Source organism: Enoplosus armatus, chromosome 15, assembly GCF_043641665.1.
Source record: "Enoplosus armatus isolate fEnoArm2 chromosome 15, fEnoArm2.hap1, whole genome shotgun sequence".
Classification (NCBI taxonomy): Eukaryota; Metazoa; Chordata; class Actinopteri; order Centrarchiformes; family Enoplosidae; genus Enoplosus; species Enoplosus armatus.
This window is the reverse complement of record NC_092194.1, coordinates 1,996,172-2,023,164: the sequence shown is the minus strand read 5'-3', so window position 1 is coordinate 2,023,164 and position 26,993 is coordinate 1,996,172. Positions and strand designations below refer to the sequence as shown.

The window sequence follows — 26,993 nt, the reverse complement described above, 5'->3', positions numbered from 1 at the left end:
AGTCAACACACAGCTTCACGGTGTATGCCAAACACTGCTGCACAGCAACACTGCCACTTTGTGGACATAATGCAAAAGTACCCAACGGTCTCAAAATGGACATTGCCACTATCACAAGCTAACGCAGAAGGTGGATATTGGCCTACAGCGCAGACAACAACACATTTGATTTTTCTTTACTTTTCCACATAACAAGGTACAAGAAGTAGCCAACTAGTATTCATTGAATATGGCTTTACTATTGATACAAATTGTAAAGTCTCTTCAGAGACTAACAAAAATTGCCACAGCTGACTGTATTTCAAGTCATCCAGGCGGGGTATTGGGTTTAGTTTTCAACCAGCAATAATCACGTCTCAGCAGAACTTCATAGACTATGAAATTGCCTCTGCGCAAGAATACGTAAGGAAGCTGCGAGTTAAACCTGGATCTTGTCCATGAGTCACAGCACACGTGGTGCATCTGCCAATCTTTACTGAGTGTACAATCATTTCAAAACAATGAAATGTTTATGTTGCGTGTGATTGGCTTATTGATTACAAGCCCCTCCTTTTTAGTGAGTGTACTATTGTTAACAAAGAACACTCTCACAGAGGAGAACATGCAATTCATTTTGTCCAATCTAAAAGGCTACACCCACTTCTCGTGCCAACCGGATCGCATGGTACATTGCATTAGTCAACACGCAGCTTCATGGTGTATACCAGACACTGCTGCACAGCAACACTGCCGCTTTGTGGACATATTACAAGATTACACAATGGTGTCAAAATGAACATTGCCACTATCACAGCCTGAAGCAGGAGGTGGATATTTACTATCGGCCACTTACGCAGCAGTAAAGTACACATTTGTTTGTGGATTCTTTTTCTTCAACATATCCATCAGGGGAGAGCGCGAACGCAGTCCCCCACTACCAGAAATTATGCAGTCGAGATTCCCACATTTGGGGAATTCGCAGGGGTCAGCACAACCGGAGTGCAATGGCCGAGCCTCGCCCTGGGTGAACCTTTTTTCCTTTTTAGAAGCATTTTATTGATTCACGACAAAGAAATTTACAAGAGCAATGCACACATCCTATTCCATTTTACAAAAACATATCAACAATTTAGCACACATATAACAAATACATTATGCAAATAATACAATCTCGCTTAAAATACATTTATTACATCATTTCTTATTTACTTTAAAAGGCATCCATAAGTTTTTTTGCTAAAAATCCATCTCCAAGTTTCCACAAATTCTTAATTTCTCCCTCGTTATTCTTCATTCTGTCCCTGAATATGTAGTCCCTGACCATTGTGAGGCCAACATTTACAACCGAGTCTGGTGATATATAGCATTTCTTAAAGGCTGTTACATTCCTACACCTCCAAATCCCTTCTTTTATACAGTTAATTGCTGCCCACCACCTTTCATTTTTCCCATAACTGTTTGGAAGAAGGTCGCCATACATCACATCCTTTTCATCAGGACATCTATAAAGATCTGCTAACCATGGCCTTAGAATTTTCCATACTCTTTGTGAACTGGGGCATGACCAAAACAGGTGGCTTACATTTTCATCACTGTGACAGTTCACTCTGGGACATTTGGCACTGTGAGAGCATCGCCTCTTTTTCAGGAAAGCTTTTGTTGGGAGGCAATTATGGACTGCTTTCCAAGCCAAATCCTTATGTGCATTAAAAAGGAATGGCAGGTTAACATTTTTCCATATTCTAATGCACTGGCTTTCTGGTAAGGTTCCGACTGGTACTAGGCCTGAGGTCTGAGGTGAAAGACTCTTTTCAACAATAGCCCTGTTCACATAGCCTGTACAAGGCTTTTCTAGCTTGGCTAACTTAAATAGTGTCATGGCTTTGTCATACAACGTTGGTCTTGTCTCTGCATGTGGGGTATCTAGAGGAGGTCTTCTACCCATTCCAGTAAGGATCTTTTGGCCCACCCAAAACTTTGCAAAGTTTGTCCAGAGGCTGGTGTTTTCTTTGTTTAAAACAGCATTCAAAATTGGTGTTAAGAATATAGCTTGTAGTTTAACCCCCAACTCTGGAACTGCCTTCCCACCTTCATCTAAGGATTTGTACATAATCGTTCTTTTAACATACTCTTGCTTTGAACCCCAAATGAATTGGAATATGGATCTTTTCAGACATGTTTGAAAGAATCTTGGTACTGGCAGAGTGGCGGCCAGATGGGTGATTGAGGCCAAGACTTCTGCCTTAATAACTAGAATTTTACCTGTGAATGTAAGGTCCCTATCTTCCCACCTTAGAAGCTTTCCTTTGATTGATGGAAGTCTTGCTTCCCAATTTACATTTTCCATGCCCCTTCCTATCTCTATTCCTAAAATTTTCACTCTGTCTTCTTTTACTACTATCCCCAGATCGGCTTTATGCTCTTTCCAGTTAAGGTACAGAACCTCACTCTTGGGTCTATTTAATTTGGCTCCTGATGCAAGGGAAAACTGCTCGCACCACCCAAGAGCACCAAAAAGTGACCTATTGTCTGAACATATGATTGTAATATCATCCATGTACAAGGCTACCTTTGCTTCTTTCCCACTGCTACCTGGGACAAGGAGGCCATGAATAGAATGGTCCTGTCTTATTCCACAAGCCAGCGGTTCCATAGCCAAAACAAACAAAATTACAGATAATGGGCAACCTTGCCTGACCCCCGATGAAACCATAAAGGGTTCTGTAATATGACCATTTAGGATAACTTTACTCCAGCAGTCTGTATACAATAGGTCAACCCAGGCTCTAACCTTTGAGCCAAACCCAAAATGAACCAAAACTTCTTTTAAATAATCATGGTTTATCCTATCAAAGGCTTTTTCTAAGTCAAGACCAGAGATGCACATTGGTAGCCTACGGTCCATAGCATACAGGTAGGAGTCTCTGACTAGGGCGAGGCTGTCTCTGATGGATCTTCCAGGTATTGCACATGTCTGATCGACTTCTACTATGTTGTCTACCATTCCCTGCATTCGGAAAAATAATACTTTTGCCAAAATCTTTCTGTCCACACCAAGTAATGTAAGTGGACGCCAGTTCTTTATGTCTTTTTTGTCACCTTTTTTAAACAATAGAGAAATTGTGCCTTCTCTTAGGGACGATGGTAAACTACCCACAAGGAGGCTCTCATTATACATTTTTAAAAGATGGACTTTTAATTCAGACCAAAAGGTTATGTAGAATTCTTTTGGCAAGCCATCTGCCCCCGGGGTTTTGTTATTCTGCAAGCTTTCAACAGCTCTGGTCAATTCATGTAAGGACAAATCACCCTCAAGCTCACCGTCATAGTCATTGGCATTATTTTTAACTTTAGATAAGAGATTCGCCAAGGCCGCTTGGTCTACGTCCTCACTTCTGTAGAGGTCTGAGTAAAAGGTGTGTACACTGGTAAGTATTTCTTCAATTTTTGTCTGTTCTTTCCCATTTTCATCTTTAAGTGAATACATGATGTTTCTAGGTCGTGCTAATTTTCTGAAAAAATACCTTGAACATTTTTCATTATTTTCCATTTGAAGTACTCGACTTCGTGTTAGTATCCCACGGCTTGCTGCTGCAGCGAGTCGTAACATCTCCCTCTTGAGTTTTGCTATGTCTTCTTCAACGTCAAAACCTTCATGAGCCATTGTATACAGACGCTGTAGCTTTGCCTGCTGATTTTTAAGCTTATATCGTTTTTTCTTAGCTGCTCTTTTACCCTCCGCAACGAAGAAGCTCCTTGTTCGGACTTTGATTTCTTCCCACCATTCTCCCACAGAATTGAAAGCAGCCTGAATAGATGACCATTGGTTAATCTTTTCCTTGAACCTTCCCACCACATAATTGTCTTCCAGGAGGGATATATTTAACTTCCAGAGGCCTCTACCTCTTTTTTCTTTATCTTTAAAGTCAAGGGTGCACTCAATTTTTGCATGATCGGAGAAGAAGGTGGGTTTAACTGATGCGTTGGATACCAGCAGTCCCTTGGATGTCAGTATAAAGTCTATTCTGGAGTGTGTTCTACCATTTGACCAAGTATACCCAGGTATGTTTGGGTTTATTGTACGGTAAGTATCTTTCAGTTTGAAATCTTGGATTAAGTTTTTAAGTGCTTCTGAGCTGGAATCCAGCTTTACCAAGGTTGTCGTTAATCTATCTTTTTTTTCCACCACACAGTTAAAATCTCCACCCAAGATGATTTCCCTTCCACATACAAGGAGGGGCTGGATTGCTTTCAGAATATCTAAACGTTCTCTGAGCTCAGCGGAGCAATAAACATTGATTATTCTTAAGTTGACATTATGCCACCTAACATCTACACAGAGGAGTCTACCATCTATTATGCGTTGCACACTTTGTATGTGGAAATCCTGCCCCTTAAACAAGATTGCGACCCCTGATGTTCGATTTTTATTATCTCCTGACCATACTGATTGACCATGGCTCCATCTGTCCTCAAAGACCTTGTAGTTTTCCCTGTATCTTATGTTACATTCCTGAAGCAGGAAGATGTCATTATTCTCTGAATGTAGAAATGTAAAAGCTGACAGACATTTCACAGGGTCATTTAGGCCTCTTGTGTTTAAAGAGGCAACAGAGAGAGGGGCCATTGGGGTCAAATCGGGGGTCAAAGGAATGTCTTAAAACTGGGACATCTTCTTTGGCTTCTTCTTCTTTGACTTAATAGTCTTATCTTTAATTGGATGTATGTGTTTGATTGATGTAGCAGAAGAGAATGCAACTACATCATTGAGCTCAAGGAAGGGGCTGGATGTGGGGGATGCAATGGGCCAGGTTTCTAAGGACAGAACAGGTGTAAATGTAGGGGAAGATTCACCTGATACGGGTGATTCCTGATGTCGTTTCCTTGATGGTGAACCATGCGAGTCTTGGCCCAGATTGGTCTCGATGAGCGTTGATGAAGGGGCCTTTGCCTGTTCTTTATCCAGGAGGTCCACCTTGGGCTCTTCTTTACCTTGGGCAAGAGGTGAGGGAAGGCCTGCCATCAGAGTCTCCAACATGTTCCCCGCATCCTGAAGAGATATTGGACCCATGTCCTTTCTGACCGTAGGCCCTACTTCCGAGACTGCTTGCGGGATAGAATAGGCGGCCATAGTGGAGGGGGTATAGGGCATATCGATGACTTCATCTGCTGGTTCTGCACTCCAGTCCAAGATGGTCTCAACATCTGATGCCACTTCCTCCTGGTCTATTATGGGTTCTGCCCTGGGGGGCTGCTGGGGGGCTGTATGTGTTGACAGAAGAGCTGTGTTAATGTCTGAAGAGGATGCCGTCTGAAGATCAGGTTGTTCCGTTGCTTGTGCCTCCATTGGGGCTGCAAGAATTTGGGTAGAGGATAGCTTCACCCGGTTGGAGTAGGATTGTGGGCAGTCTTTAAAGCGATGGCTGGTAGAGGAACAGAGATTGCACTTGACAGGGGTTGGACACTGTGCTGTTGTATGATCAGTTGCTTTGCAGTTCCTGCATATGACCTGATTACAGGTGGCTGCAAGGTGGTCCAAGCTGCCACATTTCCTGCATTCTTTTGGCTGCCCGTAGTAGTAAACAGAACCCCTAAAGGCTCCCAGCTGTATGGAGTTTGGGATATGTTGCAATTGTCCTTCCTTTCTTGTTAGGCGCACTTGGAATCGCCTGGTGCCTGTTTTTATTCCATCAATGTCCATTACTTCAGTTGCAGTGAGAACTTCACAGTACCTTGCCATCCAGGTCCATACATCTTGATTTCTGACTTTTTCTGAGAAAATCATGACATGAACAGTACTGAGATCCCTTTCTGCAAGAGGTATCATGGTGATCTTGTTGAAGCTTGGTGCAGATCTTTTCTTTTTTTCAAACCTTTCCAGGCAGTTTTCAAAGTGCTGATTGGTGGTAAAGACAACTTCAAAGATCTTCTTCCCCGGGTAAGCAAAAATATATTCTAACTCGTTTGTTGCAAAGCCCAATTCTTTCTGCAACACATGCCTGCTGAATTGCAGTCGGTCCATCTGAAGCTCATCTTGAAGATCAAAACGGACAGCATTCCTGCGATGGGTTTGTATCCCGCCTGAAGACATTATGCACCCATAGGCATTTGGCCACAAAGCACTTTGTTGCGCCCCTTACACCGCACGACTACAACAAAATCCTGGGTGAACCACCTTCTTGATCATGGTGTCTCCCCAGCCAGGTAAGTATGAATTGGAACTGTAACAGACAGGGTGCTCAGTCCCACACTCTGGACCCTGGCTGACGGTGCCTACAACGCATAATCCCACAGTTCAGTGCCTTTGTGACTCTGAGCAGCCCAGCAACTGCACAAACGCCTGAGACCTAAGCACGCTAGCAATGGAAGAATGTCTAGAGCACATTTCTTCCACAAACAAAGGACATTCTCACAGAGGAGAGCGCGCAATTCATTTTGTCCTATCTAAAAGGCCACACCCACTGCCAACGGGATCGCAGGTACATTGCATTAGTCAACACACAGCTTCACGGTGTATGCCAAACACTGCTGCACAGCAACACTGCCACTTTGTGGACATAATGCAAAAGTACCCAACGGTCTCAAAATGGACATTGCCACTATCACAAGCTAACGCAGAAGGTGGATATTGGCCTACAGCGCAGACAACAACACATTTGATTTTTCTTTACTTTTCCACATAACAAGGTACAAGAAGTAGCCAACTAGTATTCATTGAATATGGCTTTACTATTGATACAAATTGTAAAGTCTCTTCAGAGACTAACAAAAATTGCCACAGCTGACTGTATTTCAAGTCATCCAGGCGGGGTATTGGGTTAAGTTTTCAACCAGCAATAATCACGTCTCAGCAGAACTTCATAGACTATGAAATTGCCTCTGCGCAAGAATACGTAAGGAAGCTGCGAGTTAAACCTGGATCTTGTCCATGAGTCACAGCACACGTGGTGCATCTGCCAATCTTTACTGAGTGTACAATCATTTCAAAACAATGAAATGTTTATGTTGCGTGTGATTGGCTTATTGATTACAAGCCCCTCCTTTTCAGTGAGTGTACTATTGTTAACAAAGAACACTCACAGAGGAGAACATGCAATTCATTTTGTCCAATCTAAAAGGCTACACCCACTTCTCGTGCCAACCGGATCGCATGGTACATTGCATTAGTCAACACGCAGCTTCATGGTGTATACCAGACACTGCTGCACAGCAACACTGCCGCTTTGTGGACATATTACAAGATTACACAATGGTGTCAAAATGAACATTGCCACTATCACAGCCTGAAGCAGGAGGTGGATATTTACTATCGGCCACTTACGCAGCAGTAAAGTACACATTTGTTTGTGGATTCTTTTTCTTCAACATATCCATCGGGGGAGAGCGCGAACGCAGTCCCCCACTACCAGAAATTATGCAGTCGAGATTCCCACATTTGGGGAATTCGCAGGGGTCAGCACAACCGGAGTGCAATGGCCGAGCCTCGCCCTGGGTGAACCACCTTCTTGATCATGGTGTCTCCCCTGCCAGGTAAGTATGAATTGGAACTGTAACAGACAGGGTGCTCAGTCCCACACTCTGGACCCTGGCTGACGGTGCCTACAACGCATAATCCCACAGTTCAGTGCCTTTGTGACTCTGAGCAGCCCAGCAACTGCACAAACGCCTGAGACCTAAGCACGCTAGCAATGGAAGAATGTCTAGAGCACATTTCTTCCACAAACAAAGGACATTCTCACAGAGGAGAGCGCGCAATTCATTTTGTCCTATCTAAAAGGCCACACCCACTGCCAACGGGATCGCAGGTACATTGCATTAGTCAACACACAGCTTCACGGTGTATGCCAAACACTGCTGCACAGCAACACTGCCACTTTGTGGACATAATGCAAAAGTACCCAACGTTCTCAAAATGGACATTGCCACTATCACAAGCTGAGGCAGAAGGTGGATATTGGGTATCAGCCTCCTACGCATGTCCAACACAGGATCAAACATATTTGTTTGTGAGTTTTTTTTGCAACATATCAATCAGGGGAGAGCGCGAACGCAGTCCCCCACTACCAGAAATTATGCAGTCGAGATTCCCACATTTGGGGAATTCGCAGGGGTCAGCACAACCGGAGTGCAATGGCCGAGCCTCGCCCTGGGTGAACCACCTTCTTGATCATGGTGTCTCCCCTGCCAGGTAAGTATGAATTGGAACTGTAACAGACAGGGTGCTCAGTCCCACACTCTGGACCCTGGCTGACGGTGCCTATAACGCATAATCCCACAGTTCAGTGCCTTTGTGACTCTGAGCAGCCCAGCAACTGCACAAACGCCTGAGACCTAAGCACGCTAGCAATGGAAGAATGTCTAGAGCACATTTCTTCCACAAACAAAGGAGATTCTCACAGAGGAGAGCACGCAATTCATTTTGTCCTATCTAAAAGGCCACACCCACTTCTCGCTGCCAACGGGATCGCAGGTACATTGCATTAGTCAACACACAGCTTCACGGTGTATGCCAAACACTGCTGCACAGCAACACTGCCACTTTGTGGACATAATGCAAAAGTACCCAACGTTCTCAAAATGGACATTGCCACTATCACAAGCTGAGGCAGAAGGTGGATATTGGGTATCAGCCTCCTACGCATGTCCAACACAGGATCAAACATATTTGTTTGTAAGTTTTTTTTGCAACATATCCATCAGGGGAGAGCGCGAACGCAGTCCCCCACTACCAGAAATTATGCAGTCGAGATTCCCACATTTGGGGAATTCGCAGGGGTCAGCACAACCGGAGTGCAATGGCCGAGCCTCGCCCTGGGTGAACCACCTTCTTGATCATGGTGTCTCCCCTGCCAGGTAAGTATGAATTGGAACTGTAACAGACAGGGTGCTCAGTCCCACACTCTGGACCCTGGCTGACGGTGCCTACAACGCATAATCCCACAGTTCAGTGCCTTTGTGACTCTGAGCAGCCCAGCAACTGCACAAACGCCTGAGACCTAAGCACGCTAGCAATGGAAGAATGTCTAGAGCACATTTCTTCCACAAACAAAGGAGATTCTCACAGAGGAGAGCACGCAATTCATTTTGTCCTATCTAAAAGGCCACACCCACTTCTCGCTGCCAACGGGATCGCAGGTACATTGCATTAGTCAACACACAGCTTCACGGTGTATGCCAAACACTGCTGCACAGCAACACTGCCACTTTGTGGACATAATGCAAAAGTACCCAACGGTCTCAAAATGGACATTGCCACTATCACAAGCTAACGCAGAAGGTGGATATTGGCCTACAGCGCAGACAACAACACATTTGATTTTTCTTTACTTTTCCACATAACAAGGTACAAGAAGTAGCCAACTAGTATTCATTGAATATGGCTTTACTATTGATACAAACTGTAAAGTCTCTTCAGAGACTAACAAAAATTGCCACAGCTGACTGTATTTCAAGTCATCCAGGCGGGGTATTGGGTTAAGTTTTCAACCAGCAATAATCACGTCTCAGCAGAACTTCATAGACTATGAAATTGCCTCTGCGCAAGAATACGTAAGGAAGCTGCGAGTTAAACCTGGATCTTGTCCATGAGTCACAGCACACGTGGTGCATCTGCCAATCTTTACTGAGTGTACAATCATTTCAAAACAATGAAATGTTTATGTTGCGTGTGATTGGCTTATTGATTACAAGCCCCTCCTTTTTAGTGAGTGTACTATTGTTAACAAAGAACATTCTCACAGAGGAGAACATGCAATTCATTTTGTCCAATCTAAAAGGCTACACCCACTTCTCGTGCCAACCGGATCGCAGGTACATTGCATTAGTCAACACGCAGCTTCATGGTGTATACCAGACACTGCTGCACAGCAACACTGCCGCTTTGTGGACATATTACAAGATTACACAATGGTGTCAAAATGAACATTGCCACTAACACAGCCTGAAGCAGGAGGTGGATATTTACTATCGGCCACTTACGCAGCAGTAAAGTACACATTTGTTTGTGGATTCTTTTTTTTCAACATATCCATCAGGGGAGAGCGCGAACGCAGTCCCCCACTACCAGAAATTATGCAATCGAGATTCCCACCTTTGGGGAATTCGCAGGGGTCAGCACAACCGGAGTGCAATGGCCGAGCCTCGCCCTGGGTTTACCACCTTCTTGATCATGGTGTCTACCCTGCCAGGTAAGTATGAATTGGAACTGTAACAGACAGGGTGCTCAGTCCCACACTCTGGACCCTGGCTGACAGTGCCTACAACGCATAATCCCACAGTTCAGTGCCTTTGTGACTCTGAGCAGCCCAGCAACTGCACAAACGCCTGAGACCTAAGCACGCTAGCAATGGAAGAATGTCTAAAGCACATTTCTTCCACAAACAAAGGACATTCTCACAGAGGAGAGCGCGCAATTCATTTTGTCCTATCTAAAAGGCCACACCCACTGCCAACGGGATCGCAGGTACATTGCATTAGTCAACACACAGCTTCACGGTGTATGCCAAACACTGCTGCACAGCAACACTGCCACTTTGTGGACATAATGCAAAAGTACCCAACGTTCTCAAAATGGACATTGCCACTATCACAAGCTGAGGCAGAAGGTGGATATTGGGTATCAGCCTCCTACGCATGTCCAACACAGGATCAAACATATTTGTTTGTGAGTTTTTTTTGCAACATATCCATCAGGGGAGAGCGCGAACGCAGTCCCCCACTACCAGAAATTATGCAGTCGAGATTCCCACATTTGGGGAATTCGCAGGGGTCAGCACAACCGGAGTGCAATGGCCGAGCCTCGCCCTGGGTGAACCACCTTCTTGATCATGGTGTCTCCCCTGCCAGGTAAGTATGAATTGAGATGTAACAGACAGGGTGCTCAGTCCCACACTCTGGACCCTGGCTGACGGTGCCTACAACGCATAATCCCACAGTTCAGTGCCTTTGTGACTCTGAGCAGCCCAACAACTGCACAAACACCTGAGACCTAAGCACGCTAGCAATGGAAGAATGTCTAGAGCACATTTCTTCCACAAACAAAGGACATTCTCACAGAGGAGAGCACGCAATTCATTTTGTCCTATCTAAAAGGCCACACCCACTTCTCGCTGCCTACGGGATCGCAGGTACATTGCATTAGTCAACACACAGCTTCACGGTGTATGCCAAACACTGCTGCACAGCAACACTGCCACTTTGTGGACATAATGCAAAATTACCCAACGGTCTCAAAATGGACATTGCCACTATCACAAGCTAACGCAGAAGGTGGATATTGGCCTACAGCGCAGACAACAACACATTTGATTTTTCTTTACTTTTCCACATAACAAGGTACAAGAAGTAGCCAACTAGTATTCATTGAATATGGCTTTACTATTGATACAAATTGTAAAGTCTCTTCAGAGACTAACAAAAATTGCCACAGCTGACTGTATTTCAAGTCATCCAGGCGGGGTATTGGGTTAAGTTTTCAACCAGCAATAATCACGTCTCAGCAGAACTTCATAGACTATGAAATTGCCTCTGCGCAAGAATACTTAAGGAAGCTGCGAGTTAAACCTGGATCTTGTCCATGAGTCACAGCACACGTGGTGCATCTGCCAATCTTTACTGAGTGTACAATCATTTCAAAACAATGAAATGTTTATGTTGCGTGTGATTGGCTTATTGATTACAAGCCCCTCCTTTTTAGTGAGTGTACTATTGTTAACAAAGAACATTCTCACAGAGGAGAACATGCAATTCATTTTGTCCAATCTAAAAGGCTACACCCACTTCTCGTGCCAACCGGATCGCAGGTACATTGCATTAGTCAACACGCAGCTTCATGGTGTATACCAGACACTGCTGCACAGCAACACTGCCGCTTTGTGGACATATTACAAGATTACACAATGGTGTCAAAATGAACATTGCCACTATCACAGCCTGAAGCAGGAGGTGGATATTTACTATCTGCCACTTACGCAGCAGTAAAGTACACATTTGTTTGTGGATTCTTTTTTTTCAACATATCCATCAGGGGAGAGCGCGAACGCAGTCCCCCACTACCAGAAATTATGCAGTCGAGATTCCCACATTTGGGGAATTCGCAGGGGTCAGCACAACCGGAGTGCAATGGCCGAGCCTCGCCCTGGGTGAACCACCTTCTTGATCATGGTGTCTCCCCTGCCAGGTAAGTATGAATTGGAACTGTAACAGACAGGGTGCTCAGTCCCACACTCTGGACCCTGGCTGACGGTGCCTACAACGCATAATCCCACAGTTCAGTGCCTTTGTGACTCTGAGCAGCCCAGCAACTGCACAAACGCCTGAGACCTAAGCACGCTAGCAATGGAAGAATGTCTAGATCACATTTCTTCCACAAACAAAGGACATTCTCACAGAGGAGAGCACGCAATTCATTTTGTCCTATCTAAAAGGCCACACCCACTTCTCGCTGCCTACGGGATCGCAGGTACATTGCATTAGTCAACACACAGCTTCACGGTGTATGCCAAACACTGCTGCACAGCAACACTGCCACTTTGTGGACATAATGCAAAAGTACCCAACGGTCTCAAAATGACATTGCCACTATCACAAGCTAACGCAGAAGGTGGATATTGGCCTACAGCGCAGACAACAACACATTTGATTTTTCTTTACTTTTCCACATAACAAGGTACAAGAAGTAGCCAACTAGTATTCATTGAATATGGCTTTACTATTGATACAAATTGTAAAGTCTCTTCAGAGACTAACAAAAATTGCCACAGCTGACTGTATTTCAAGTCATCCAGGCGGGGTATTGGGTTAAGTTTTCAACCAGCAATAATCACGTCTCAGCAGAACTTCATAGACTATGAAATTGCCTCTGCGCAAGAATACTTAAGGAAGCTGCGAGTTAAACCTGGATCTTGTCCATGAGTCACAGCACACGTGGTGCATCTGCCAATCTTTACTGAGTGTACAATCATTTCAAAACAATGAAATGTTTATGTTGCGTGTGATTGGCTTATTGATTACAAGCCCCTCCTTTTTAGTGAGTGTACTATTGTTAACAAAGAAAATTCTCACAGAGGAGAACATGCAATTCATTTTGTCCAATCTAAAAGGCTACACCCACTTCTCGTGCCAACCGGATCGCAGGTACATTGCATTAGTCAACACGCAGCTTCATGGTGTATACCAGACACTGCTGCACAGCAACACTGCCGCTTTGTGGACATATTACAAGATTACACAATGGTGTCAAAATGAACATTGCCACTATCACAGCCTGAAGCAGGAGGTGGATATTTACTATCGGCCACTTACGCAGCAGTAAAGTACACATTTGTTTGTGGATTCTTTTTTTTCAACATATCCATCAGGGGAGAGCGCGAACGCAGTCCCCCACTACCAGAAATTATGCAGTCGAGATTCCCACATTTGGGGAATTCGCAGGGGTCAGCACAACCGGAGTGCAATGGCCGAGCCTCGCCCTGGGTGAACCACCTTCTTGATCATGGTGTCTCCCCTGCCAGGTAAGTATGAATTGGAACTGTAACAGACAGGGTGCTCAGTCCCACACTCTGGACCCTGGCTGACGGTGCCTACAACGCATAATCCCACAGTTCAGTGCCTTTGTGACTCTGAGCAGCCCAGCAACTGCACAAACGCCTGAGACCTAAGCACGCTAGCAATGGAAGAATGTCTAAAGCACATTTCTTCCACAAACAAAGGACATTCTCACAGAGGAGAGCGCGCAATTCTTTTTGTCCTATCTAAAAGGCCACACCCACTGCCAAGGGGATCGCAGGTACATTGCATTAGTCAACACACAGCTTCACGGTGTATGCCAAACACTGCTGCACAGCAACACTGCCACTTTGTGGACATAATGCAAAAGTACCCAACGTTCTCAAAATGGACATTGCCACTATCACAAGCTGAGGCAGAAGATGGATATTGGGTATCAGCCTCCTACGCATGTCCAACATAGGATCAAACATATTTGTGAGTTTTTTTTTGCAACATATCCATCAGGGGAGAGCGCGAACGCAGTCCCCCACTACCAGAAATTATGCAGTCGAGATTCCCACATTTGGGGAATTCGCAGGGGTCAGCACAACCGGAGTGCAATGGCCGAGCCTCGCCCTGGGTGAACCACCTTCTTGATCATGGTGTCTCCCCTGCCAGGTAAGTATGAAGTGGAACTGTAACAGACAGGGTGCTCAGTCCCACACTCTGGACCCTGGCTGACGGTGCCTACAACGCATAATCCCACAGTTCAGTGCCTTTGTGACTCTGAGCAGCCCAGCAACTGCACAAACGCCTGAGACCTAAGCACGCTAGCAATGGAAGAATGTCTAAAGCACATTTCTTCCACAAACAAAGGACATTCTCACAGAGGAGAGCGCGCAATTCATTTTGTCCTATCTAAAAGGCCACACCCACTGCCAACGGGATCGCAGGTACATTGCATTAGTCAACACACAGCTTCACGGTGTATGCCAAACACTGCTACACAGCAACACTGCCACTTTGTGGACATAATGCAAAAGTACCCAACGTTCTCAAAATGGACATTGCCACTATCACAAGCTGAGGCAGAAGGTGGATATTGGGTATCAGCCTCCTATGCATGTCCAACACAGGATCAAACATATTTGTTTGTGAGTTTTTTTTGCAACTTATCCATCAGGGGAGAGCGCGAACGCAGTCCCCCACTACCAGAAATTATGCAGTCGAGATTCCCACATTTGGGGAATTCGCAGGGGTCAGCACAACCGGAGTGCAATGGCCGAGCCTCGCCTTGGGTGAACCACCTTCTTGATCATGGTGTCAGAAATCAGAAATCAGAAACTGTTTATTGCCAAGTAACATACATTACAAGGAATTTGCTGTGGTCTGAAGGTGCTATTGTTTTGATAACAAATAAGTAGAATATAAAAGCTAAAATAACAATAAGAATAAAAATAAAAATAAGATAAGATAAATAACAACAGTGCAGTGACCAGAATAAAGTAAAGTGTCCAGATAAAGTGTCCAGTAGGGGGTGAGTGCGTTAATGTAACGCAGTGGGGACAGGGGTGATGTACGTTAATATAACGTATAGCTTGTGGTAGTGTTCGGGGGGGTGTCAGTGAGAGTTTGTCAGGTTGACTGCAGAGGGGAAGAAACTGTTTTTGTGGCGGGAGGTTTTGGTCCTGATGGACCGCAGCCTCCTGCCAGAGGGGAGGGGGTCGAACAGATGGTGTCCGGGGTGGGAGGGGTCGGCAGCGATCTTCCCTGCTCTCCTCAGGGTCCTGGAGGAGTACAGGTCCTGAAGAGATGGGAGGTTGCAGCCGATCACCCTCTCTGCAGAGCGGATGATACGCTGCAGTCTGCGTCTGTCCTTGGTGGAGGCAGCAGCGTACCAGACGGTGATGGAGGAGGTGAGGATGGACTGTATGATGGCAGTGTAGAAGTGAACCAGCATTGTTTGTGGCAGGTTAAACTTCCTCAGCTGCCTCAGGAAGTACATCCTCTGTTGGGCTTTCTTGATGAGGGAGCTGATGTTCAGCTCCCACCGGAGGTCCTGGCTGATGATGGAGCCCAGGAAACGGAAGGACTCCACAGTGTCCACTGGAGAGTCACACAGGGTGATGGGGGCGGGTGGGGCTGCGCTCTTCCTAAAGTCAACAACCATCTCCACTGTCTTTGAAGCGTTAAGCTCCAGGTTGTTGCTGTTGCACCAGGTCACCAGGTGGTCAATCTCCCACCTGTAGGCAGACTCATCCTCTCCAGAGATGAGTCCGATGAGGGTGGTGTCGTCCGCGAACTTCAGGAGTTTGACGGACTGGTGACTGGAGGTGCAGCTGTTGGTGTACAGGGAGAAGAGTAGTGGAGAAAGAACGCAGCCTTGAGGGGAGCCGGTGCTGATCGTCCGCGAGTCTGAGACGTGTTTCCCCAGCTTCACGTGCTGCTTCCTGTCAGACAGGAAATCTGTGATCCACCTGCAGGTGGGGTCAGGCACGTTGAGCTGGGAGAGCTTGTCCTGAAGAAGAGCCGGGACGATGGTGTTGAAGGCAGAGCTGAAGTCCACAAACAGGATCCTGGCATAGGATCCTGCGGAGTCCAGGTGCTGGAGGATGAAGTGTAGAGCCAGGTTGACGGCGTCGTCTACAGACCTGTTGGCTCTGTAGGCGAACTGCAGGGGGTCCAGCAGAGAGTCTGTGATGGATTTGAGGTGGGACAGGACCAGGCGTTCAAATGATTTCATGACCACAGAGGTCAGGGCGACGGGTCTGTAGTCATTTAATCCTGTGGGCCCTGGTTTTTTGGGGACGGGGATGATGGTGGAGGCCTTGAAGCAGGCTGGCACGTGGCATGTCTCCAGTGAGGTGTTGAAGATGTCCGTGAACACCGGAGACAGCTGATCGGCGCAGCGCTTCAGGCAGGATGGGGAGATGGAGTCTGGTCCAGCAGCTTTACGCGGGTTTTGTCTCTTGAAGAGCCTGTTCACATCTCTTTCAAGGACAGACAGAGGTGTCGATGCTGGAGGAGGGGGGGGCACTGTGGGGGGCAGCTGTGGTGGTAGGAGGTGTGTCTCCCCTGCCAGGTAAGTATGAATTGGAACTGTAACAGACAGGGTGCTCAGTCCCACACTCTGGACCCTGGCTGACGGTGCCTACAACGCATAATCCCACAGTTCAGTGCCTTTGTGACTCTGAGCAGCCCAGCAACTGCACAAACGCCTGAGACCTAAGCACGCTAGCAATGGAAGAATGTCTAGATCATATTTCTTCCACAAACAAAGGACATTCTCACAGAGGAGAGCACGCAATTCATTTTGTCCTATCTAAAAGGCCACACCCACTTCTCGCTGCCAACGGGATCGCAGGTACATTGCATTAGTCAACACACAGCTTCACGGTGTATGCCAAACACTGCTGCACAGCAACACTGCCACTTTGTGGACATAATGCAAAAGTACCCAACGGTCTCAAAATGGACATTGCCACTATCACAAGCTAACGCAGAAGGTGGATATTGGCCTACAGCGCAGACAACAACACATTTGATTTTTCTTTACTTTTCCACATAACAAGGTACAAGAAGTAGCCAACTAGTATTCATTGAATATGGCTTTACTATTGATACAAATTGTAAAGTCTCTTCAGAGACTAACAAAAATTGCCACAGCTGACTGTATTTCAAGTCATCCAGGCGGGGTATTGGGTTAAGTTTTCAACCAGCAATAATCACGTCTCAGCAGAACTTCATAGACTATGAAATTGCCTCTGCGCAAGAATACGTAAGGAAGCTGCGAGTTAAACCTGGATCTTGTCCATGAGTCACAGCACACGTGGTGCATCTGCCAATCTTTACTGAGTGTACAATCATTTCAAAACAATGAAATGTTTATGTTGCGTGTGATTGGCTTATTGATTACAAGCCCCTCCTTTTTAGTGAGTGTACTATTGTTAACAAAGAACATTCTCACAGAGGAGAACATGCAATTAATTTTGTCCAATCTAAAAGGCTACACCCACTTCTCGTGCCAACCGGATCGCAGGTACATTGCATTAGTCAACACGCAGCTTCATGGTGTATACCAGACACTGCTGCACAGCAACACTGCCGCTTTGTGGACATATTACAAGATTACACAATGGTGTCTACAGCGCAGACAACAACACATTTGATTTTTCTTTACTTTTCCACATAACAAGGTACATGGTGCATCTGCCAATCTTTACTGAGTGTACAATCATTTCAAAACAATGAAATGTTTATGTTGCGTGTGATTGGCTTATTGATTACAAGCCCCTCCTTTTTAGTGAGTGTACTATTGTTAACAAAGAACATTCTCACAGAGGAGAACATGCAATTCATTTTGTCCAATCTAAAAGGCTACACCCACTTCTCGTGCCAACCGGATCGCAGGTACATTGCATTAGTCAACACGCAGCTTCATGGTGTATACCAGACACTGCTGCACAGCAACACTGCCACTTTGTGGACATATTACAAGATTACACAATGGTGTCAAAATGAACATTGCCACTAACACAGCCTGAAGCAGGAGGTGGATATTTACTATCGGCCACTTACGCAGCAGTAAAGTACACATTTGTTTGTGGATTCTTTTTTTTCAACATATCCATCAGGGGAGAGCGCGAACGCAGTCCCCCACTACCAGAAATTATGCAATCGAGATTCCCACCTTTGGGGAATTCGCAGGGGTCAGCACAACCGGAGTGCAATGGCCGAGCCTCGCCCTGGGTTTACCACCTTCTTGATCATGGTGTCTACCCTGCCAGGTAAGTATGAATTGGAACTGTAACAGACAGGGTGCTCAGTCCCACACTCTGGACCCTGGCTGACAGTGCCTACAACGCATAATCCCACAGTTCAGTGCCTTTGTGACTCTGAGCAGCCCAGCAACTGCACAAACGCCTGAGACCTAAGCACGCTAGCAATGGAAGAATGTCTAAAGCACATTTCTTCCACAAACAAAGGACATTCTCACAGAGGAGAGCGCGCAATTCATTTTGTCCTATCTAAAAGGCCACACCCACTGCCAACGGGATCGCAGGTACATTGCATTAGTCAACACACAGCTTCACGGTGTATGCCAAACACTGCTGCACAGCAACACTGCCACTTTGTGGACATAATGCAAAAGTACCCAACGTTCTCAAAATGGACATTGCCACTATCACAAGCTGAGGCAGAAGGTGGATATTGGGTATCAGCCTCCTACGCATGTCCAACACAGGATCAAACATATTTGTTTGTGAGTTTTTTTTGCAACTTATCCATCAGGGGAGAGCGCGAACGCAGTCCCCCACTACCAGAAATTATGCAGTCGAGATTCCCACATTTGGGGAATTCGCAGGGGTCAGCACAACCGGAGTGCAATGGCCGAGCCTCGCCCTGGGTGAACCACCTTCTTGATCATGGTGTCTCCCCTGCCAGGTAAGTATGAATTGAGATGTAACAGACAGGGTGCTCAGTCCCACACTCTGGACCCTGGCTGACGGTGCCTACAACGCATAATCCCACAGTTCAGTGCCTTTGTGACTCTGAGCAGCCCAACAACTGCACAAACACCTGAGACCTAAGCACGCTAGCAATGGAAGAATGTCTAGAGCACATTTCTTCCACAAACAAAGGACATTCTCACAGAGGAGAGCACGCAATTCATTTTGTCCTATCTAAAAGGCCACACCCACTTCTCGCTGCCTACGGGATCGCAGGTACATTGCATTAGTCAACACACAGCTTCACGGTGTATGCCAAACACTGCTGCACAGCAACACTGCCACTTTGTGGACATAATGCAAAAGTACCCAACGGTCTCAAAATGGACATTGCCACTATCACAAGCTAACGCAGAAGGTGGATATTGGCCTACAGCGCAGACAACAACACATTTGATTTTTCTTTACTTTTCCACATAACAAGGTACAAGAAGTAGCCAACTAGTATTCATTGAATATGGCTTTACTATTGATACAAATTGTAAAGTCTCTTCAGAGACTAACAAAAATTGCCACAGCTGACTGTATTTCAAGTCATCCAGGCGGGGTATTGGGTTAAGTTTTCAACCAGCAATAATCACGTCTCAGCAGAACTTCATAGACTATGAAATTGCCTCTGCGCAAGAATACTTAAGGAAGCTGCGAGTTAAACCTGGATCTTGTCCATGAGTCACAGCACACGTGGTGCATCTGCCAATCTTTACTGAGTGTACAATCATTTCAAAACAATGAAATGTTTATGTTGCGTGTGATTGGCTTATTGATTACAAGCCCCTCCTTTTTAGTGAGTGTACTATTGTTAACAAAGAACATTCTCACAGAGGAGAACATGCAATTCATTTTGTCCAATCTAAAAGGCTACACCCACTTCTCGTGCCAACCGGATCGCAGGTACATTGCATTAGTCAACACGCAGCTTCATGGTGTATACCAGACACTGCTGCACAGCAACACTGCCGCTTTGTGGACATATTACAAGATTACACAATGGTGTCAAAATGAACATTGCCACTATCACAGCCTGAAGCAGGAGGTGGATATTTACTATCTGCCACTTACGCAGCAGTAAAGTACACATTTGTTTGTGGATTCTTTTTTTTCAACATATCCATCAGGGGAGAGCGCGAACGCAGTCCCCCACTACCAGAAATTATGCAGTCGAGATTCCCACATTTGGGGAATTCGCAGGGGTCAGCACAACCGGAGTGCAATGGCCGAGCCTCGCCCTGGGTGAACCACCTTCTTGATCATGGTGTCTCCCCTGCCAGGTAAGTATGAATTGGAACTGTAACAGACAGGGTGCTCAGTCCCACACTCTGGACCCTGGCTGACGGTGCCTACAACGCATAATCCCACAGTTCAGTGCCTTTGTGACTCTGAGCAGCCCAGCAACTGCACAAACGCCTGAGACCTAAGCACGCTAGCAATGGAAGAATGTCTAGATCACATTTCTTCCACAAACAAAGGACATTCTCACAGAGGAGAGCACGCAATTCATTTTGTCCTATCTAAAAGGCCACACCCACTTCTCGCTGCCTACGGGATCGCAGGTACATTGCATTAGTCAACACACAGCTTCACGGTGTATGCCAAACACTGCTGCACAGCAACACTGCCACTTTGTGGACATAATGCAAAAGTACCCAACGGTCTCAAAATGACATTGCCACTATCACAAGCTAACGCAGAAGGTGGATATTGGCCTACAGCGCAGACAACAACACATTTGATTTTTCTTTACTTTTCCACATAACAAGGTACAAGAAGTAGCCAACTAGTATTCATTGAATATGGCTTTACTATTGATACAAATTGTAAAGTCTCTTCAGAGACTAACAAAAATTGCCACAGCTGACTGTATTTCAAGTCATCCAGGCGGGGTATTGGGTTAAGTTTTCAACCAGCAATAATCACGTCTCAGCAGAACTTCATAGACTATGAAATTGCCTCTGCGCAAGAATACTTAAGGAAGCTGCGAGTTAAACCTGGATCTTGTCCATGAGTCACAGCACACGTGGTGCATCTGCCAATCTTTACTGAGTGTACAATCATTTCAAAACAATGAAATGTTTATGTTGCGTGTGATTGGCTTATTGATTACAAGCCCCTCCTTTTTAGTGAGTGTACTATTGTTAACAAAGAAAATTCTCACAGAGGAGAACATGCAATTCATTTTGTCCAATCTAAAAGGCTACACCCACTTCTCGTGCCAACCGGATCGCAGGTACATTGCATTAGTCAACACGCAGCTTCATGGTGTATACCAGACACTGCTGCACAGCAACACTGCCGCTTTGTGGACATATTACAAGATTACACAATGGTGTCAAAATGAACATTGCCACTATCACAGCCTGAAGCAGGAGGTGGATATTTACTATCGGCCACTTACGCAGCAGTAAAGTACACATTTGTTTGTGGATTCTTTTTTTTCAACATATCCATCAGGGGAGAGCGCGAACGCAGTCCCCCACTACCAGAAATTATGCAGTCGAGATTCCCACATTTGGGGAATTCGCAGGGGTCAGCACAACCGGAGTGCAATGGCCGAGCCTCGCCCTGGGTGAACCACCTTCTTGATCATGGTGTCTCCCCTGCCAGGTAAGTATGAATTGGAACTGTAACAGACAGGGTGCTCAGTCCCACACTCTGGACCCTGGCTGACGGTGCCTACAACGCATAATCCCACAGTTCAGTGCCTTTGTGACTCTGAGCAGCCCAGCAACTGCACAAACGCCTGAGACCTAAGCACGCTAGCAATGGAAGAATGTCTAAAGCACATTTCTTCCACAAACAAAGGACATTCTCACAGAGGAGAGCGCGCAATTCTTTTTGTCCTATCTAAAAGGCCACACCCACTGCCAAGGGGATCGCAGGTACATTGCATTAGTCAACACACAGCTTCACGGTGTATGCCAAACACTGCTGCACAGCAACACTGCCACTTTGTGGACATAATGCAAAAGTACCCAACGTTCTCAAAATGGACATTGCCACTATCACAAGCTGAGGCAGAAGATGGATATTGGGTATCAGCCTCCTACGCATGTCCAACATAGGATCAAACATATTTGTGAGTTTTTTTTTGCAACATATCCATCAGGGGAGAGCGCGAACGCAGTCCCCCACTACCAGAAATTATGCAGTCGAGATTCCCACATTTGGGGAATTCGCAGGGGTCAGCACAACCGGAGTGCAATGGCCGAGCCTCGCCCTGGGTGAACCACCTTCTTGATCATGGTGTCTCCCCTGCCAGGTAAGTATGAAGTGGAACTGTAACAGACAGGGTGCTCAGTCCCACACTCTGGACCCTGGCTGACGGTGCCTACAACGCATAATCCCACAGTTCAGTGCCTTTGTGACTCTGAGCAGCCCAGCAACTGCACAAACGCCTGAGACCTAAGCACGCTAGCAATGGAAGAATGTCTAAAGCACATTTCTTCCACAAACAAAGGACATTCTCACAGAGGAGAGCGCGCAATTCATTTTGTCCTATCTAAAAGGCCACACCCACTGCCAACGGGATCGCAGGTACATTGCATTAGTCAACACACAGCTTCACGGTGTATGCCAAACACTGCTACACAGCAACACTGCCACTTTGTGGACATAATGCAAAAGTACCCAACGTTCTCAAAATGGACATTGCCACTATCACAAGCTGAGGCAGAAGGTGGATATTGGGTATCAGCCTCCTATGCATGTCCAACACAGGATCAAACATATTTGTTTGTGAGTTTTTTTTGCAACTTATCCATCAGGGGAGAGCGCGAACGCAGTCCCCCACTACCAGAAATTATGCAGTCGAGATTCCCACATTTGGGGAATTCGCAGGGGTCAGCACAACCGGAGTGCAATGGCCGAGCCTCGCCCTGGGTGAACCACCTTCTTGATCATAGTGTCTCCCCTGCCAGGTAAGTATGAATTGGAACTGTAACAGACAGGGTGCTCAGTCCCACACTCTGGACCCTGGCTGACGGTGCCTACAACGCATAATCCCACAGTTCAGTGCCTTTGTGACTCTGAGCAGCCCAGCAACTGCACAAACGCCTGAGACCTAAGCACGCTAGCAATGGAAGAATGTCTAGAGCACATTTCTTCCACAAACAAAGGACATTCTCACAGAGGAGAGCACGCAATTCATTTTGTCCTATCTAAAAGGCCACACCCACTTCTCGCTGCCTACGGGATCGCAGGTACATTGCATTAGTCAACACACAGCTTCACGGTGTATGCCAAACACTGCTGCACAGCAACACTGCCACTTTGTGGACATAATGCAAAAGTACCCAACGGTCTCAAAATGGACATTGCCACTATCACAAGCTAACGCAGAAGGTGGATATTGGCCTACAGTGCAGACAACAACACATTTGATTTTTCTTTACTTTTCCACATAACAAGGTACAAGAAGTAGCCAACTAGTATTCATTGAATATGGCTTTACTATTGATACAAACTGTAAAGTCTCTTCAGAGACTAACAAAAATTGCCACAGTTGACTGTATTTCAAGTCATCCAGGCGGGGTATTGGGTTAAGTTTTCAACCAGCAATAATCACGTCTCAGCAGAACTTCATAGACTATGAAATTGCCACTGCGCAAGAATACGTAAGGAAGCTGCGAGTTAAACCTGGATCTTGTCCATGAGTCACAGCACACGTGGTGCATCTGCCAATCTTTACTGAGTGTACAATCATTTCAAAACAATGAAATGTTTATGTTGCGTGTGATTGGCTTATTGATTACAAGCCCCTCCTTTTTAGTGAGTGTACTATTGTTAACAAAGAACATTCTCACAGAGGAGAACATGCAATTCATTTTGTCCAATCTAAAAGGCTACACCCACTTCTCGTGCCAACCGGATCGCAGGTACATTGCATTAGTCAACACGCAGCTTCATGGTGTATACCAGACACTGCTGCACAGCAACACTGCCGCTTTGTGGACATATTACAAGATTACACAATGGTGTCTACAGCGCAGACAACAACACATTTGATTTTTCTTTACTTTTCCACATAACAAGGTACATGGTGCATCTGCCAATCTTTACTGAGTGTACAATCATTTCAAAACAATGAAATGTTTATGTTGCGTGTGATTGGCTTATTGATTACAAGCCCCTCCTTTTTAGTGAGTGTACTATTGTTAACAAAGAAAATTCTCACAGGGGAGAACATGCAATTCATTTTGTCCAATCTAAAAGGCTACACCCACTTCTCGTGCCAACCGGATCGCAGGTACATTGCATTAGTCAACACGCAGCTTCATGGTGTATACCAGACACTGCTGCACAGCAACACTGCCGCTTTGTGGACATATTACAAGATTACACAATGGTGTCAAAATGAACATTGCCACTATCACAGCCTGAAGCAGGAGGTGGATATTTACTATCTGCCACTTACGCAGCAGTAAAGTACACATTTGTTTGTGGATTCTTTTTTTTCAACATATCCATCAGGGGAGAGCACGAACGCAGTCCCCCACTACCAGAAATTATGCAGTCGAGATTCCCACATTTGGGGAATTCGCAGGGGTCAGCACAACCGGAGTGCAATGGCCGAGCCTCGCCCTGGGTGAACCACCTTCTTGATCATGGTGTCTCCCCTGCCAGGTAAGTATGAATTGGAACTGTAACAGACAGGGTGCTCAGTCCCACACTCTGGACCCTGGCTGACGGTGCCTACAACGCATAATCCCACAGTTCAGTGCCTTTGTGACTCTGAGCAGCCCAGCAACTGCACAAACGCCTGAGACCTAAGCACGCTAGCAATGGAAGAATGTCTAAAGCACATTTCTTCCACAAACAAAGGACATTCTCACAGAGGAGAGCGCGCAATTCTTTTTGTCCTATCTAAAAGGCCACACCCACTGCCAAGGGGATCGCAGGTACATTGCATTAGTCAACACACAGCTTCACGGTGTATGCCAAACACTGCTGCACAGCAACACTGCCACTTTGTGGACATAATGCAAAAGTACCCAACGTTCTCAAAATGGACATTGCCACTATCACAAGCTGAGGCAGAAGGTGGATATTGGGTATCAGCCTCCTACGCATGTCCAACATAGGATCAAACATATTTGTGAGTTTTTTTTGCAACATATCCATCAGGGGAGAGCGCGAACGCAGTCCCCCACTACCAGAAATTATGCAGTCGAGATTCCCACATTTGGGGAATTCGCAGGGGTCAGCACAACCGGAGTGCAATGGCCGAGCCTCGCCCTGGGTGAACCACCTTCTTGATCATGGTGTCTCCCCTGCCAGGTAAGTATGAATTGGAACTGTAACAGACAGGGTGCTCAGTCCCACACTCTGGACCCTGGCTGACGGTGCCTACAACGCATAATCCCACAGTTCAGTGCCTTTGTGACTCTGAGCAGCCCAGCAACTGCACAAACGCCTGAGACCTAAGCATGCTAGCAATGGAAGAATGTCTAGATCATATTTCTTCCACAAACAAAGGACATTCTCACAGAGGAGAGCACGCAATTCATTTTGTCCTATCTAAAAGGCCACACCCACTTCTCGCTGCCAACGGGATCGCAGGTACATTGCATTAGTCAACACACAGCTTCACGGTGTATGCCAAACACTGCTGCACAGCAACACTGCCACTTTGTGGACATAATGCAAAAGTACCCAACGGTCTCAAAATGGACATTGCCACTATCACAAGCTAACGCAGAAGGTGGATATTGGCCTACAGCGCAGACAACAACACATTTGATTTTTCTTTACTTTTCCACATAACAAGGTACAAGAAGTAGCCAACTAGTATTCATTGAATATGGCTTTACTATTGATACAAATTGTAAAGTCTCTTCAGAGACTAACAAAAATTGCCACAGCTGACTGTATTTCAAGTCATCCAGGCGGGGTATTGGGTTAAGTTTTCAACCAGCAATAATCACGTCTCAGCAGAACTTCATAGACTATGAAATTGCCTCTGCGCAAGAATACTTAAGGAAGCTGCGAGTTAAACCTGGATCTTGTCCATGAGTCACAGCACACGTGGTGCATCTGCCAATCTTTACTGAGTGTACAATCATTTCAAAACAATGAAATGTTTATGTTGCGTGTGATTGGCTTATTGATTACAAGCCCCTCCTTTTTAGTGAGTGTACTATTGTTAACAAAGAACATTCTCACAGAGGAGAACATGCAATTCATTTTGTCCAATCTAAAAGGCTACACCCACTTCTCGTGCAAACCGGATCGCAGGTACATTGCATTAGTCAACACGCAGCTTCATGGTGTATACCAGACACTGCTGCACAGCAACACTGCCACTTTGTGGACATATTACAAGATTACACAATGGTGTCAAAATGAACATTGCCACTATCACAGCCTGAAGCAGGAGGTGGATATTTACTATCTGCCACTTACACAGCATTAAAGTACACATTTGTTTGTGGATTCTTTTTTTTCAACATATCCATCAGGGGAGAGCGCGAACGCAGTCCCCCACTACCAGAAATTATGCAGTCGAGATTCCCACATTCGGGGAATTCGCAGGGGTCAGCACAACCGGAGTGCAATGGCCGAGCCTCGCCCTGGGTGAACCACCTTCTTGATCATGGTGTCTCCCCTGCCAGGTAAGTATGAATTGGAACTGTAACAGACAGGGTGCTCAGTCCCACACTCTGGACCCTGGCTGACGGTGCCTACAGCGCATAATCCCACAGTTCAGTGCCTTTGTGACTCTGAGCAGCCCAGCAACTGCACAAACGCCTGAGACCTAAGCACGCTAGCAATGGAAGAATGTCTAGAGCACATTTCTTCCACAAACAAAGGACATTCTCACAGAGGAGAGCGCGCAATTCATTTTGTCCTATCTAAAAGGCCACACCCACTGCCAACGGGATCGCAGGTACATTGCATTAGTCAACACACAGCTTCACGGTGTATGCCAAACACTGCTGCACAGCAACACTGCCACTTTGTGGACATAATGCAAAAGTACCCAACGTTCTCAAAATGGACATTGCCACTATCACAAGCTGA

The 26,993-nt window shown here is 46.0% G+C and overlaps 28 non-coding genes and 1 pseudogene across 28 annotated transcripts; all 29 read right to left on the bottom strand.

Annotated features, from left to right (window-relative positions):
* Positions 1-259: 259 nt before the first annotated feature.
* LOC139298347 (U4 spliceosomal RNA) lies at positions 260-400 on the bottom strand. Its single transcript, XR_011598618.1, has one exon. It is a non-coding gene; the product is annotated as a U4 spliceosomal RNA (small nuclear RNA).
* Positions 401-885: 485 nt separating this feature from the next.
* On the bottom strand, positions 886-1,058 carry LOC139298326 (U1 spliceosomal RNA; annotated as a pseudogene).
* Positions 1,059-6,729: 5,671 nt separating this feature from the next.
* LOC139298408 (U4 spliceosomal RNA) lies at positions 6,730-6,870 on the bottom strand. Its single transcript, XR_011598676.1, has one exon. It is a non-coding gene; the product is annotated as a U4 spliceosomal RNA (small nuclear RNA).
* Positions 6,871-7,353: 483 nt separating this feature from the next.
* On the bottom strand, positions 7,354-7,517 carry LOC139298328 (U1 spliceosomal RNA). The gene has a single exon (XR_011598603.1). It is a non-coding gene; the product is annotated as a U1 spliceosomal RNA (small nuclear RNA).
* A 494-nt stretch (positions 7,518-8,011) lies between these two features.
* LOC139298484 (U1 spliceosomal RNA) lies at positions 8,012-8,175 on the bottom strand. The gene has a single exon (XR_011598748.1). It is a non-coding gene; the product is annotated as a U1 spliceosomal RNA (small nuclear RNA).
* Positions 8,176-8,676: 501 nt separating this feature from the next.
* Positions 8,677-8,840, bottom strand: LOC139298483 (U1 spliceosomal RNA). The gene has a single exon (XR_011598747.1). It is a non-coding gene; the product is annotated as a U1 spliceosomal RNA (small nuclear RNA).
* Positions 8,841-9,385: 545 nt separating this feature from the next.
* On the bottom strand, positions 9,386-9,526 carry LOC139298406 (U4 spliceosomal RNA). The gene has a single exon (XR_011598675.1). It is a non-coding gene; the product is annotated as a U4 spliceosomal RNA (small nuclear RNA).
* Positions 9,527-10,010: 484 nt separating this feature from the next.
* LOC139298318 (U1 spliceosomal RNA) lies at positions 10,011-10,174 on the bottom strand. The gene has a single exon (XR_011598599.1). It is a non-coding gene; the product is annotated as a U1 spliceosomal RNA (small nuclear RNA).
* Positions 10,175-10,668: 494 nt separating this feature from the next.
* Positions 10,669-10,832, bottom strand: LOC139298482 (U1 spliceosomal RNA). Its single transcript, XR_011598746.1, has one exon. It is a non-coding gene; the product is annotated as a U1 spliceosomal RNA (small nuclear RNA).
* Positions 10,833-11,376: 544 nt separating this feature from the next.
* On the bottom strand, positions 11,377-11,517 carry LOC139298405 (U4 spliceosomal RNA). The gene has a single exon (XR_011598674.1). It is a non-coding gene; the product is annotated as a U4 spliceosomal RNA (small nuclear RNA).
* A 484-nt stretch (positions 11,518-12,001) lies between these two features.
* On the bottom strand, positions 12,002-12,165 carry LOC139298480 (U1 spliceosomal RNA). Its single transcript, XR_011598745.1, has one exon. It is a non-coding gene; the product is annotated as a U1 spliceosomal RNA (small nuclear RNA).
* A 544-nt stretch (positions 12,166-12,709) lies between these two features.
* LOC139298404 (U4 spliceosomal RNA) lies at positions 12,710-12,850 on the bottom strand. Its single transcript, XR_011598673.1, has one exon. It is a non-coding gene; the product is annotated as a U4 spliceosomal RNA (small nuclear RNA).
* Positions 12,851-13,334: 484 nt separating this feature from the next.
* LOC139298479 (U1 spliceosomal RNA) lies at positions 13,335-13,498 on the bottom strand. The gene has a single exon (XR_011598744.1). It is a non-coding gene; the product is annotated as a U1 spliceosomal RNA (small nuclear RNA).
* A 491-nt stretch (positions 13,499-13,989) lies between these two features.
* LOC139298477 (U1 spliceosomal RNA) lies at positions 13,990-14,153 on the bottom strand. Its single transcript, XR_011598742.1, has one exon. It is a non-coding gene; the product is annotated as a U1 spliceosomal RNA (small nuclear RNA).
* Positions 14,154-14,647: 494 nt separating this feature from the next.
* Positions 14,648-14,807, bottom strand: LOC139298320 (U1 spliceosomal RNA). Its single transcript, XR_011598601.1, has one exon. It is a non-coding gene; the product is annotated as a U1 spliceosomal RNA (small nuclear RNA).
* Positions 14,808-17,102: 2,295 nt separating this feature from the next.
* Positions 17,103-17,243, bottom strand: LOC139298402 (U4 spliceosomal RNA). The gene has a single exon (XR_011598671.1). It is a non-coding gene; the product is annotated as a U4 spliceosomal RNA (small nuclear RNA).
* Positions 17,244-18,098: 855 nt separating this feature from the next.
* On the bottom strand, positions 18,099-18,262 carry LOC139298317 (U1 spliceosomal RNA). The gene has a single exon (XR_011598598.1). It is a non-coding gene; the product is annotated as a U1 spliceosomal RNA (small nuclear RNA).
* Positions 18,263-18,756: 494 nt separating this feature from the next.
* On the bottom strand, positions 18,757-18,920 carry LOC139298476 (U1 spliceosomal RNA). The gene has a single exon (XR_011598741.1). It is a non-coding gene; the product is annotated as a U1 spliceosomal RNA (small nuclear RNA).
* A 544-nt stretch (positions 18,921-19,464) lies between these two features.
* Positions 19,465-19,605, bottom strand: LOC139298401 (U4 spliceosomal RNA). Its single transcript, XR_011598670.1, has one exon. It is a non-coding gene; the product is annotated as a U4 spliceosomal RNA (small nuclear RNA).
* A 484-nt stretch (positions 19,606-20,089) lies between these two features.
* On the bottom strand, positions 20,090-20,253 carry LOC139298475 (U1 spliceosomal RNA). Its single transcript, XR_011598740.1, has one exon. It is a non-coding gene; the product is annotated as a U1 spliceosomal RNA (small nuclear RNA).
* Positions 20,254-20,797: 544 nt separating this feature from the next.
* On the bottom strand, positions 20,798-20,938 carry LOC139298400 (U4 spliceosomal RNA). The gene has a single exon (XR_011598669.1). It is a non-coding gene; the product is annotated as a U4 spliceosomal RNA (small nuclear RNA).
* Positions 20,939-21,422: 484 nt separating this feature from the next.
* Positions 21,423-21,586, bottom strand: LOC139298474 (U1 spliceosomal RNA). The gene has a single exon (XR_011598739.1). It is a non-coding gene; the product is annotated as a U1 spliceosomal RNA (small nuclear RNA).
* A 491-nt stretch (positions 21,587-22,077) lies between these two features.
* Positions 22,078-22,241, bottom strand: LOC139298473 (U1 spliceosomal RNA). The gene has a single exon (XR_011598738.1). It is a non-coding gene; the product is annotated as a U1 spliceosomal RNA (small nuclear RNA).
* A 494-nt stretch (positions 22,242-22,735) lies between these two features.
* On the bottom strand, positions 22,736-22,899 carry LOC139298240 (U1 spliceosomal RNA). Its single transcript, XR_011598527.1, has one exon. It is a non-coding gene; the product is annotated as a U1 spliceosomal RNA (small nuclear RNA).
* A 545-nt stretch (positions 22,900-23,444) lies between these two features.
* LOC139298436 (U4 spliceosomal RNA) lies at positions 23,445-23,585 on the bottom strand. The gene has a single exon (XR_011598703.1). It is a non-coding gene; the product is annotated as a U4 spliceosomal RNA (small nuclear RNA).
* Positions 23,586-24,440: 855 nt separating this feature from the next.
* LOC139298244 (U1 spliceosomal RNA) lies at positions 24,441-24,604 on the bottom strand. Its single transcript, XR_011598531.1, has one exon. It is a non-coding gene; the product is annotated as a U1 spliceosomal RNA (small nuclear RNA).
* Positions 24,605-25,094: 490 nt separating this feature from the next.
* Positions 25,095-25,258, bottom strand: LOC139298472 (U1 spliceosomal RNA). Its single transcript, XR_011598737.1, has one exon. It is a non-coding gene; the product is annotated as a U1 spliceosomal RNA (small nuclear RNA).
* Positions 25,259-25,803: 545 nt separating this feature from the next.
* Positions 25,804-25,944, bottom strand: LOC139298399 (U4 spliceosomal RNA). The gene has a single exon (XR_011598668.1). It is a non-coding gene; the product is annotated as a U4 spliceosomal RNA (small nuclear RNA).
* Positions 25,945-26,428: 484 nt separating this feature from the next.
* Positions 26,429-26,592, bottom strand: LOC139298234 (U1 spliceosomal RNA). The gene has a single exon (XR_011598521.1). It is a non-coding gene; the product is annotated as a U1 spliceosomal RNA (small nuclear RNA).
* Between the last annotated feature and the right edge of the window lie 401 nt (positions 26,593-26,993).